Source organism: Drosophila mauritiana, chromosome 3R (assembly GCF_004382145.1).
Source record: "Drosophila mauritiana strain mau12 chromosome 3R, ASM438214v1, whole genome shotgun sequence".
Classification (NCBI taxonomy): domain Eukaryota; kingdom Metazoa; phylum Arthropoda; class Insecta; order Diptera; family Drosophilidae; genus Drosophila; species Drosophila mauritiana.
The window spans coordinates 17,674,623-17,688,454 of record NC_046670.1 but is presented as its reverse complement, the minus strand read 5'-3'; the positions used below and the strand labels follow the sequence as shown (position 1 = coordinate 17,688,454).

Genomic DNA, 13,832 nt, shown 5'->3' with positions numbered 1-13,832 from the left:
ATATGGTTATAAACACTATCTTTAAGTAAAATCTTGTGTGAAACTAAGCAAACAGAAAAGAACTGGAATTAGCTCAGCTAATTAAATTGTAAACCAAAATTGAAACTCACAGCAAATGTTGCCAAAATGAGGCTCCCCTATTGACTTTGTGAATCATTGGCCATCTACTTTTTTTCAGCGACCCATAAGTTGCAGTAAAATCATCCAAAGTCGCATGAATAGCACTAGACTGAAATGTCTGTGGTTTGGTTTTGGGTAAATATGTTTACCCAGCAATTGTCGCTGACATTGCGGCAAAGATAAAGAAAACTACAATGGGGCGGGCAAGGGAAGATGAGGCGCGATAACAATGTTTGTCATTTGCGGCTGCACACAAAAATAACACTCGACATCGTCGTTCCACTCTCTCCGCACAATGTACAGAAATTAACTTTGGTCGTCGAAAGATTTTCACCCAAAAGATTTCCTACTCGTAAAACTTTCTATGTGGCGCACACAGTGAAGAGGCTCTCCAATTATGGAATTGTTCCGGAAAAAGGTAAACATGACAAACATTTGTGGGTGATAAAAAGCGAACGATAGAAATAGAAAACGCATTGGGGCCTATAATTGATTTGTCGGCTCTATCGCCCGAGTAGATATCGCCTGACAATGGCAATCAATTGTCATTATGTTGCCCCGACCGGAGGCTAATTGAAAGTTGTTGGCGTTACCAATGCGACGATAAGGAGGATGCCCCTTCGAAAATATAATCAATCGATCTTTAAAAAAAGAGTCGAGTGGTGGAGGCGGCTGGCCCAACTGCGAGTCCATCATAAATAATTCAACATTTACAAGATACTTTTTGGTTTCAAAGGGAAGTAAGGGAGCAAGAAAATCCCAAATAAATGCGCGAGATGTGCCACAAAAATCGGAGTAATCCTTCAGCAGCCACCGCAAAATAGAGTTCGATATATCACCAAAGACCGGCCGGACCACCCTCGCAGGATACTTTAATTCCACGCAGATATATGTGAGATATATATGTATATACATATATATGCCGATGGATATATATTAAATTTCGATTTTGCAGCCCAGCCAACAACAAAGCACTCTGAGAGCGTGAGCACGTGCGCTAACCTTTGACATATGAGCATGGCGAAACCATCAAACATATTTTATGTATTAAGGATATGCGAGACGACGACCCTTCGCCATCTCGCTTACTCCCTGCCCGCCAATTCCCTCTCTTTTCCGCACAGACAAGCAGCTATAAACCCGAGCCATACACACACACATATATGGGTGGGAATATATAAAAAACACGTTAACCAAAATAAGTTCGCCAGGGCAAAGGGGCAGAAAGGGGGCGGCAGTGCGAAAAGGGAGACTGCGAAAAAGAAATCACGTTACAGGACTGCAAGGACACACAGGACACCCTCTCTGGGGAAATCAAAACAGATCAAAATGTCATCTTTAAGAGCTTAAATTTGTATGAAATTGTTGCTCGTAAACCCCATCAACCGAAGGGCGTGAACAAAGGTATTTTCGCCTGCCCCATTTCATCTACGACTAGTGGCCTTTTTAGGTCTTAAATTACCTGATTTGCTTGACTGATGTCTATTAAAGGATCTAAATCTATTTCAATTTGCAACTTTCAAATAATGTTGGCAAATGAGAGTAATAAAGTTTGCAATTTAACGAAGATACTCGTTCAGTGCGAAACCTGGCACCAATTAGAGCAAATTCCTACGCCTTCAACGCCTTGAAAAATAAAGATATTTGATTTCAAACCGCTTTGGCAGGTTGCAAATAAACGAAAAGAAATGAAACGATTTTACCAGCCATAAAAAGACAGTTCAATGCTTCAATTCAATTCCATATAGCTAAGAAAAACCAAAGACGACTTCATTGGCCACACAGAAAACAGAGTGGGAAAAAGTGGGGTATAGAGCCGGTTGGAAAGAAGAGATTCAAAGGCCACCAAAGACTCAATAAACACATCGTAAATGGATGTGAATGCAGCGAGAAGAGGACTGACTGACTGAACAAACGAATCTGAATTGAATGAGTGAAATTTTATATGTCTCGGACAGTCGTATTCCCCCGTCCCTTTTTCACTCGCCCCATCCTTCTCTCTTACTAATAAAGAACCCTCGTTTAAGTCCATATAGACATCAAATGCATCACGCCCGTTCACTTTACAATAATAAGCCAAAAGCAAACGCTGTGATTTTAGAAATAAAAAAAACAAGGGATCCCTCTCTCGATTCGCTCTCCATAGAATGAACCCCTTACTTGACCGTCCTCTTGCAGACCGGACGTACATCATCATCGGTCCAAGTGGAGAGGGTGACAAAACCTAATAAAATTTAATTAAACTCAATCAAAATTCATTTAAGGCGGCGCAAAACAGAACCAAATGAACGCGACACAGCCACTGAACGCAAGAGGGAGAGGTGAGGAGACCACTGAAAAAAAAATGAAAGAGGAGCGAGGACTGTCCACTTATCGCGGCATTATATTTTGCCTACGGCCACACTAATTGAATTCTTTTTTGCATTGCTGCAGCAAAACGGAAATGATGTCAGCACTCGTACATACATGTGCATAAAGGAAAGATCCGTCATATCAACGAGAGCGATTTAATTGAAATATTATTGAACACAACTGTACAACTCTACATCTGCGGCTGAAGACAACTGCACTGGAAAATATCAGTGAACACAACTGTACCTGGGCTAACGGACAAAAGCTGATTAACTCAGATTGCATTGCAAGCTATTCAATTAAAATAGACAATTGCTGAGTGGAAATCAATGCATAGCCTAACGATGAAGCTTTGTACAGCGCCCACATCCCCCTTTTAGACCCCCTATTATCATATATTGCCCGTTTAACCCCTGAGTGGGTGACAAGCGACAACAATGTCAACCAATTTGAATTCACAACGTTGCCTCTGTTTGGTTGGGTTAATTCAATTTATTAACTGAGCACCACAAAACGATGAATATGAGATGTGAGCTTGTTAGGCTGAGATGAAGACAAGAGGGGTCAAAAGGTCAATTTATGCGGCAAGCACATATACATAAATAACGGCGAGTATTGGCCAAATTAGATTGTCGTATTTTTCAGCCAATTCCATTTGGAGAAGTCTACCCCTACATATAAATAAAAAACAATCCAATTTCTACAAATTCCAGTCTGTGTGCCATTAAAACGCCTAAAATTCTCCGGTCTCCTACATTTTGTTTAAATATAGACACATTTTTCGAATATATTTCACGTAATTTTTAACAATGTGTAAATTGCCTGCCATGCAAGCCAAAAGAAAAATATTTTTCTATCATCAAAATCTAAACAGGAGAAAAAGAAAACGGCAGAACGCAAAAAAGAATCCAAAATTTTTCTCTATAGCAAATATCAAGAAAAACGAATACACATACATACATGAACATGTGTGAGTATAGTAGAGTGGAAAAAATTGTGAAAATATTCTTCCAAATTAAAAATAAATTTTTACCTCAGCGCAGCCAACGAACATCGGGCTGTCCGGCGTGCAGGTGTGTGCGGTGATGAGATATTTTTAGCAGACACTGTTGACTGCGCACCACTCGCCCGATTTCGCTGTTGCTATATAGTCTGCTTAGTGAGTAATTAAACTAGCTGGGTGGAAAATAGGGGGCGGTGGGCGGTAGGGATCGAGAGTGGCGGAAAATCAGAGCGACTGACCGACTGTCATTTCACTTAAGTAGACATTAATTATGTGGCTGAAAACTGAAAACCTCGGGGGAAATCAACTCAAAAATTAAATATTGACCAAAAAAAAAAAAACTAGAAAGGTGACCCAGTGTTTTTGCATATTTTTGGGATTCTTTTTAACAATGATGAAAATAATTACCCAGAACACCTTGACACCAAATGAAATTTGTTCGATTCATATATATAACGTATATCGAACTGGCTGTTAATTCAAAATACCCTAAAAGCATGGGTACAAAACAGGGCCTGAAATATAAGGCATGTGCGCGAATGTTTCACGTATGTTAATAATGATACTTTTAAAAATGTTTATACGCTGAACATTAGTGGTGTAATATAGTTCAAGGTGTTTTTCGCAGTCTTGAGTTCATTGTTTTGGTTATTAAATTGTACTTTTATGATACTACATTTACAGGCAGGCATGAAAATAAGATTCGAAAACTCTAGATCCATTAAATTTCAATTAAAAACGTTGTTTTCAATAAGTAGCGCGAACAAATAAAACCAAAATTAAGGAAATGTTCCATTTGAAAAGTAATAAAAATATCTTCAATACAGAAAATATGATAATATAATGCTGTTTACTTTCGCACAAGTGTTTCGTCCAAGAATCTGTTGGGCATTAAAGTTCTGACTCAGTTTAAAAGCCACGGAAATGTAATTTTTGTAAGTAGATTCCCCAAAATGCATTTGATAGTGTAATAAAAAAAACCCGAGAATAAAAACCATTTCACATGTGCTCCTAACATCCGAGGAACAGGGTGCTAAACCCGAATGGAGGTGGTGGTGTTCGTTCTCGATTCTCCGGTGATGGATAAAACTTACCTGCAAAGAAAAGAAAGGAAATAAAAAATTAGATATTAAAAATTTATTTCAGATGCAACAAGAGCCAACGCAAAGACGACCAGGCCAGAGTGGCAGAGCGAGGGGCATTTCAAAATTTTCGTAAGTTCAAAAATGTAATAAAAATAAGAAATTTATGAAGAATTTAGTAAGTGAGGAGAGGTCGGTGGATGAGTTGGCGGCGGGGAGTGAGTGTGCCTCAAAAGAATTTATGGCTGTAAAAATGTTTATTGCTACTGTATTCTCTTTTTCCCTGCCACTTTCCATGTTGCGTGGGTCGTCGGTCGGGGGGCAGGCAACGGGATGTATCCGTGTCTAAATTGTTGCACTGGCTGCCACTTGACAGGTAGTCTCCAAGGAGAGCAACAGAGAAAGGAAGCCTGTCACTTTGAATAATGTTGGGGGACCACATAAATTGGGCACCCCGCATGTGAAATGTTGTCCATGTCCGATCTTCGTTCTTCCCCGTCTAATGAGCCATCTAAAGCAAGGCGCAAATTTCAACACTTTTTACTCCCCGCTCCACAACATCCACATCAATCGTAAAAATTTTCAAATTAAATGAATGAAATTTTCCCCTGATGAAAGAGAGAACATTTGATGAAAGTGTCGGAATTAACGCGGCCACGTCACATGCATAAAACATCATAACCAAGCCGACTGGATTCTCTGCTGAGGGGGTTTGTTTTTAACTGATGCCGCAGAATCAGCCCTTAGCAGCGGCTTAATCCTTCGAGCGAAAAGCTTTCTTTTTTGTTTGTACCACGGCAGTAGCCAAAAGGAGACCAACTTCCACGGATGATAGGCAAAAGTAATGCAAGTCGAATTTTGAATGTTCTTTTGTACAATCATATTGATTTCAATATAATTATTTTTGAATATATTTATCAGTGCACAAACAAGCAAACAGAACTTATATTTTGACACTTCGATAAAGCAATTATTATTTGCATGCAAACAAGGTATTGTTTATTTGAAAAGCAACCGCAAAAATATATTTCCAAATTTGATTTAAATGTTAATGAAAACCGAATTCGAAGCCTTTTTCAAAACGGCGCATTCGACATGAATAGAAAGAGCAACCAAACTTTTTGTGCCCGTCGCGTGGACACATATATATTTTTTAATCAAAATTCTCTTAAATAATTAAAATGCAAATTGTGCGAGCATAAAATAACAAAAAAAAAACAACAGCAGCAAATAAACACAGACACCGAGAGCTGGTGACAGGACACACGCAAGGACAAAGAAACCGAAGGGACAACAAGCAAAACAACAACTGGCGCAAAAAATCCACCCACGACAGGGGAATGATATGATGACAATCCTGCTGTGGCTGCCGCTCCAGCTGATGATGATGATGGTGATGCTCGTGCCTGTGGAGGACTTATCAGGGGTTGGGTAACCAGGCGGCTTCGTGGGCGTGGGGCCTCGTGGAAGGATGACGACGACTTTGACAGTTCTTTGTGGTATTTTCAACGCTGACTGACAAGATGAGAATGTTGGGTAGTCGCTAGAGCCGTTAAAGTGTTAACGATGATAAAGTTGGGTGTAAACGGTTGTGCACAACCGCACGCCCCACTATTACTATTACTATCGCTGTCGAAATAATAACTCTATATTCTATGAGTTAGTTTTATAATTTAAAATATATTTACATGGTTCCATTATATTATTCATCTCTTCTTCCTTTTAACTGAAGCTAATGATATTTTTCTATGAGTTTACTAATTGCTAAATATTGTGGAACTTGAAAAGTTACCCTTTCATTTTTTGACCCTAGTATTTTGTCCGCTGCTGTAGAGGTCTTCCCCTTTCTCTCTGCACCGATCTCACGCACACGCACACGTGTTAAATTCATGACACAAGGTTCGCATACTCAAAAAGGGTTGCCCCAAAATGGACGTTGTGTTGTATAGAGGGAGGGGCGAGGGTCTCCCAAGTGCACGTGTGTGTGTGTGCCGCCTGTTCATTAAGCTGCTTATTATGTTTGCACTTAAAAATTCATATGTGACTATGGCAACCCCACAAACAAATTGGTTGTGTCCCTTAAAGCCCATCCTTTTCCACACCACCACCCACTGTTGTATTGGCGCACTTAAGGACGACTACCATGCTTCATTAAACTGAGCCGAGGATTTGGAATTTTCAGCTGAGACCGGCTGTTAAAAGTTGCCATCCTCTCGCGTCTTCATTTGTAGCCCCTAAAAATGCTCGTTTTTTTTTTTTGTTTTTTATATGCGCGTGTGTTTGTGCGCCTTTGCATATTAATTTATTGGCAGTGCCCGGGAAAATTAACAACTTGTAAAACACAAAATGTAATTAAGTATACGCCGTGTGGCACAATACCGAAAATATTCATTTTCCTCGCCAGCTTTTTTGTGTTATTTTATAAATATCAAATTAGCAGCTTGAACGGGGTCAAGTTGGGTAATACTTGATGAGCAGACCGTGCAGGTGAACGTGGTTCTTTCTGATGAAATGCCATTGCGGTGAACATAAATTACTAAAAAATACATGGACTCGCCTTGCACAAGACCCAAAAAACACGATGCAGTAACTGTCAAGTTGCTTAAATAAAACCGCAAATGTGGGTTTTCGAGCAAAATGCGATAAAGCGAATCAGGGAAATGGAAATGGGGAAGCCAATGTAGTAATTAAAACATTCTATAAAATATGAATATATTTTTATCAACATTCAAAGTTTCCTCAAATCTAAAAATTTATAAACATTTATCTCTTATGCGAGACATTAAAGCCTTAACGGAACAAATTGGTGGAAGGAAATAGCTGAAAATGACGAGTGAAACTGCGTGGAAAATGATGAAGAGGACTCCGAAACTCATGGCCAGAAAAATAGGATAGCAAAGCAAAAGGCGTGCAACGACTTGTGTAAAAGTGAGAGAACCTAAGGGTTAAAGGCGACCAAAGTTCATTTGAGCGAAAATGTAATTTTATGCTTTTTAATTGAGCGAATATGCGTGGCAGCATATGGCGCCGGAAAATGGCGAAAAGGACGAAGGATAAAGTGGAATGTGGACCTGTTGGGTTTTTCTCCTTGATGAGTTTGCGCCGCACTCAAGCGAAATAATCAACGCAGCAGAGTGCGATGAAAATAGAGATATACCAAGGACTAGGTCCTTGTTTTGGCTAACTGCAGGTGTTATCCTCGAACAACACAAGTACCAACTTTAATGTGTTTAAACAACTCAAATGGATGGAGGATGGATGCTGGCCTGATGAAAAGCAATAAAAATGCACCATTATTAATCATCATCAATCAATGTCATCCATCAAAACGCGTGGCTACCCCTTCTTCTCCACCAACATAATCATCTTGCTTTGTTCGCTTTTCTCCGCTTGATTCTCCACCCACTCCTTGTTCTTTATCCTGTCCATTAACATCATCACCGCCTTTTTACCTAAAACACCAGACACACGTCCAGACATGGCTGATGAAAATGCAAAATCGGGCAGGAGACGACTTTGATCTCAGGCTAAGATACTTAAATCAAAGACTTAAGCAGTGAATGCTTCAGATTGATTTTTTTGAGTACTTAAGTAAAGTAACCATGATTTCAAGTTAAAAAGCTTATTTAGGTAATTTAGTTTAAGTAATAACTATAATTATAGGCAACTTTCTAGCAAAACTACTGGTTGCCAAATCAAAACCCTTTCCTCACCGAATTTGGAAAGGTTGTACTGACCCATATACCATATAACTGACACTTGGAAGGCGTTCAGGGAAAGGTTCCGTTCCGTTCCGTTCCCTTTGAAAGTCGGAGACTACCTACTTTTGCGCTTCTTGTCGCTTGTCTTAAACTTAGGTTCAGTGAACTTTTCGCCAAGTCAATGACCAAAAGAAAGGCACACCAACTAAACATGTAAAACCAGCTGCGAAGAAAGGGCGGGCGGCGGGCCTGAGGAAGTTGGCCAGAAGAATGAGAATTATAATGATAATGATATCATATGGATAAAGCGACGACCACAATGAAAGAAAAGAACTGAACTTGAGTCCACTTGCGGTTAAGTAGCACATATTTCATGTATCTTGTTTTGGTGCAGCATTGTTGTTTGCATTCGTGTTGCATGTGTTTCTTTGTATTTCTGTTTCTTTCTTCTGCTACATTATATAACACCCGTATAGCTGGTCCTAATTCTTCCCTCATTTAAATTTATTAAGCGTACTTCTTTTTTTTTGGGCTCCTCCAGTCATTTCTTTCACACTTACCGTGAATTTAATTAACAAACTCGAGGGTGACCCCTGCCTCTGCCTTTCTTCCCCCCCCCCCCCGAAAAACTGAACTTCTTGACTCCCCGAAAAGTCTGCTCATAAACTTTGCGGCACTTTGCCGGCACTTCTTCTATAGCTTTTTCCTCTTCGCCCAGTATTTTCGTGAGTAGCTTGAATAGCAATTGACATACAAAATACTTTTGAGTGTCATGCCATGGAGCTACCTTTTCAGGTAACCTACCTACCTATATAGTTCCCCCCACTCCATTTTCTTTTCTTTTTCTTTTTTTTTTGGCTCTTTCTTATTGCACCATTGTTTCGTAGACGTTACTGCATTTCTTTTTGGATTGCGCTGCCCGGTTGGCTGGTGAGGAATAAAGTTTATTAAACTTTAAGCCGACAGTCCTTGGGGAAATGGTGAAAACTTTCAGGAAGTGAGATATCTAAAAGGAATCTAGCAACGAAACACCGAAACCAAATAAATTATGGAAATGCCTTGCATAGAGTGAGTTTCGAAGTAAAACCAATTCGTAAAAGCATAAATTAATTCGAACTGCAGTTTGAATACAAATGTTTGAAATGTTTTGCTGCACCATAAAACTAAATAAAATTAGTCAAATATTTTGAATTGGTTGAGAAACAATAATTTAGAAGTCGAAGGTTAGATCGAACGTTAATTGCCCTCTAAATTTAGCTTAATCAATGGGATTCATTTGCTTATCGAAGAAATATTCAAATAATGTTCAGCGGTCAAGTTCAGTGGAAAAAAACAATAAGACTAAAACAGCATGACTAGATCGAATTTTAGACGTAAACATAGTCAAAGAACTGGATGAATGTACAATTATTAGATTTAAGCTAGATCTTCAATACCTTACATTTTAATTAAACTTTCTATGCTTCAAATTTAAAGCCCAGAGATTTCGTACTTTCCAATTACTATCTTTTTAAGGTTCAACCAACTCAGGGCACCAAATTTCCTTTCCTTCTTAAGGCCTCATTAGATACAGAGCATTTGTTGGCCAACAAACAAACTTGAGGCGCTTTCATTCAATGCCAATTGTAGGGGAGAAGGTAAAGTAACAAAGGAAAACCTGACGCACATGCCAAAATTCGACACACAACAATGGCCGCAGTCTTAACCCACTTTTTCCATAGCCACAATGTCTAAGCTTCACATGCAGGCGACAATAACAAGAGCAAGAAAACTATGACTAAGTATTTCTTTCGGATCATCATCATTATCATCATGAGCAGCATTATCATCGGCATCATATCATGCTCGAAACTCACGACAAAAGTGTCAAATCAGACAGACAGACAACCAGAATTATGTTGTTTGCTACGCCCGCATTGTGACCGCCTTGTTTTTTTTGGTTTCTTGTTTTTGGTTGTACCTGGTGAAAATTCCAAAAGGAAAATACATACGAAAATGTATAGTCGCGCATTTTTGGCAAGCTAAAAATGAGCCAGCGCAATATTTATTTTCGTTTCCAAATTTTAGTTTTTCTAGCTTCGTTTTGCTGTCTCATTTCGATTTTTCACACTTTACTTGATGACAGATAGTGTTGATATATTTTTAGGGGGGTATGCGTGAGTTTGGATACAAAAGTTGTGGGGGAAGGGGTCTGCAAAATGGCTTTGGTGGATGTCAAAGTGGATTTAAATGTATCTGTTGTTCATGGCACAAGAATGAGTAATGGGACTAAAGATTGATCTTTAGTTCTTAGCTGGTAAAGCATAAATTAATTGAGGAAACCTAAAATTCAGGGTGTTTTAAGAGAGGAATTAAGGGGAAAAATACCACCCAGCAAAGTTACTCGGAAACCGTTTGGTCAATTTTCATTACCTTCTGCTGCAACTCAGTTTCGAAACCTTTTCGTTCTTTTTTTCTGGTTTAATCCAGGCTGACATTGTCAACTTAAATGCAACTCGGGGTCAGTGTAAAGTGAGAGCTGACAGGGGGCAAACGGGTTTTTGGGGCTTGAATGCAGTAGAAGTTGCGTTGCCTTTGCCCTTTGACTGACAGTTTCAATTTGCACTAACTTTGAGTTACCAAGAAATTGGTAGCAGAAGAGCAGTGAGAGGGGGTATGGTCCATTCCATGAAGGTGACGCCTTTCATTGGGTATTAAGGTCAAAAAGCGTTAAACCAAAACAACAACAGAAGCGAGAACAGAACAGCACAGGTAAACTGAAAGCGGAGACGAAGCTGGACAAAAAAAGGCCAACAGATTTGCAGCAACAACCGCAAAAGCACAAAGGCATGAACAAGAACCAAACAAAAACAAAAAAAAATTTGAAGAGAGGGTACTGTAGTGGAAATAGGAGCTACAGGAGCCATAGAATCAGGTCAGGCCAACTAAGAACGAAATGTGCACTGCCTTACAGGCCAAGCGAAAATAATTGGCCAAAAAAAAAGTGGCAAGGGAAATGGCAAACGAAAAACAAACAAGATTTTGGCTTATGCACTTTTGGCTTGAATGAAAAGAAATCGGAGATAGACAGTCGCATAAAGAATCTGCCAAAGAGAAGCCAAAGCCGAAGCCAAAGCCAAAAGCCAAAGAACGACGCTGACTCTTCGCTGTGTTTGGTTCACCGTTATGTTGACCGCGTTACTTAACGGTACTATCAAACACCCAACATGCGAAGAAAAGGGGGGTTTGGTTTACGAGGTGGCGGTTCTGAAGAACCGGTTTCATTCTGTTTGACGGTCAGTCGCGCCGTCTTCGTCGCTTCTTCAGCATTGACACCCATTTGAAGGCAATACGCGAGAAGAGTCGTTAACTCAACCGGTTCTTCCGACTTCTTCCCCAACTCTTCGGCTTCTTTCTTCGTGTCGCGAATTCTTAATTCCTGCTCTTTGGCCCCATGTTCTTCAAGCTTTCCAAATGAACGACAGTGTGCCGAGATCGCCGAGATAAACATTAATTAGTGTGGGTCTTGTGGAGACTTGAAGGCGAAATTTGTCAATCTGGAGCAACTGCAGATGCGATCGGCTAGTTCACATGGGTGTGTGTATTCAGGAGATTTATTAATTAGCATCGGAAAAAAAGAAGTAGAAAGTACTAATTGTTTTTGAATAACTTTATAGCTAGATCTGAATCAATGTATATTTGTATTTGCATGCTTGTCTCTCTTTCGCATTTAAGCCAATTCAATTAATTGTGAAACCATCATTAGACACGATTATCGTTCATTATGACGGCTCAACAGTTTCTAAGTGAATGATAATCCATAATTTTTATACAGATTGCATTCGAGCACATTCTAAGCGCATTTACATAGTCGTGTTGTCGGTCAACCGGAAATTGACCAACCCAGCAACACAATTAACATTTCAGATCGCTCGACCAACTTGGTTGCTTCCGTTTGATTACCGTTGCTTATTAATGCTCTTCTTCTTTTTTTTGGCTCTTTGCCGGTTTTAACCAACTTTGGTAAGATATACAAACGAATCTATACCAATAAATCCAATGGAATTGCTCGCCACCAATTAACAAAAAGAAACGAAATCGAAACAAAAAAGCCAGAGAAACAAAAAAAAAAAAAAAAAATTGATTCTAATTAAAAAATAAAAATATTGTGCAATATGTTAAGCAAGGTTTTTCGCTAAGGTTGCCCCATAAGTTGGAGTAAGTGTTGTTTTAATATTAAGAAATCACTATTATGTCTTTGAAAACGTAACTCCATTACTACTAACGTTTAGCAATTTCCTGCACATTATTTTTGAAGTCAACGACTTTCTTAATTGCAATATAAACAACTGTTGCAAATCAATGTGATGGAGCATATTGAAAACCGATAGCTTTGCTGTTAAGTTTTAGCAATAAATTATTAACATAACCATCGCAATGACTGCACAGCAGCTGTTCGGCACATTATATTAAAATTCCCATCGATGGCATGTTTTTTTATTTAAGTTTTGGTTTGTTTACGATCTTGACATTTTCCATTCAGGTATAACTTGCTATATAGATTTCGAATTCGAATTCGTTTATTTTCGTCAAGCAGCGTCGAAATTATGACTGGACTTGGGAACCGACTTGACTCGACTCGACTAGACTAGTCTAGTTAATTAGGAAGTTAAATTGGCAGATGGAATTGCGTATTTGTGTCTATTTTACGACGCTTTGACTGACTCTAAAACAAAAGTTATATAACTTTTATGGCTTCTTGATTATATTCGCTTGAGTAACGATATGTGTTTGAAAACACATGGTGAATGCAAAATCTGGCTTAACTTTTTAATTGAGTTCGTACTTTGTTGTTGCATCATATTTAATTTGTGCATTTGACTTGATATGTCCATAGACATTTTGGCCTGGTCATGCTACAAATTCTTTCACAAGTAATCAAATCAAAAGCTGTCTGACTTGTTTTCAAAGTCAAGAAGATAAATTGCCAACTTGTTTTATTAATATTATACTCGTCTTTGTTTTGCCTTCTTTCACAGACGACAACAATCCTTCAAAAAGCCGGTATATATTTTATCAGCATGTGTACAAAACTCTTAGATTTCGATGTGCCTACACATTTGTTTTTTATGCAAATTATTTATGGGATTTTAGCCCTATTTCCACGCGCTGATCAATTTTTTTTTTCGAACGTCATATCTACGTCAGTTATTTCGATGCAAATGAACCGAACTAAATTCAATATAAAATAAACTGATTTGGTTAGAGTTTATATTTAGTTGGCAGCCGCGGCTGACTAAGTCAAATTTTTCTAATCAAATAAATTTAAGATTTTAATAGGTTTATACGAAAATAGGTGTGGTGTAAAAATAAACTTAAATAGACCAAAATTCAAGAAAAAACTATGGTGTGGAACCATTGATACGGTGTATGTTTTTTGGCTCATTTGAAGAATACAGAAATATTTCTAAAATAATTTCAAACATTATATACCCCCATATCCAGGGTATATATCCTATAGAACCGATGACGTGGCGTTGTTTTAGATGTCGCCATTTCAAAAAATGATGACTAATCTAATGCCACCTCAGAAAT

The 13,832-nt window shown here is 38.7% G+C and overlaps 1 protein-coding gene across 9 annotated transcripts in view; it reads right to left on the bottom strand.

Moving 5' to 3' along the window:
* LOC117146122 (maternal protein pumilio) overlaps window positions 1-13,832 on the bottom strand; it is a 168,944-nt gene that overhangs the window by 57,199 nt on the left and 97,913 nt on the right. The window lies entirely within an intron of this gene.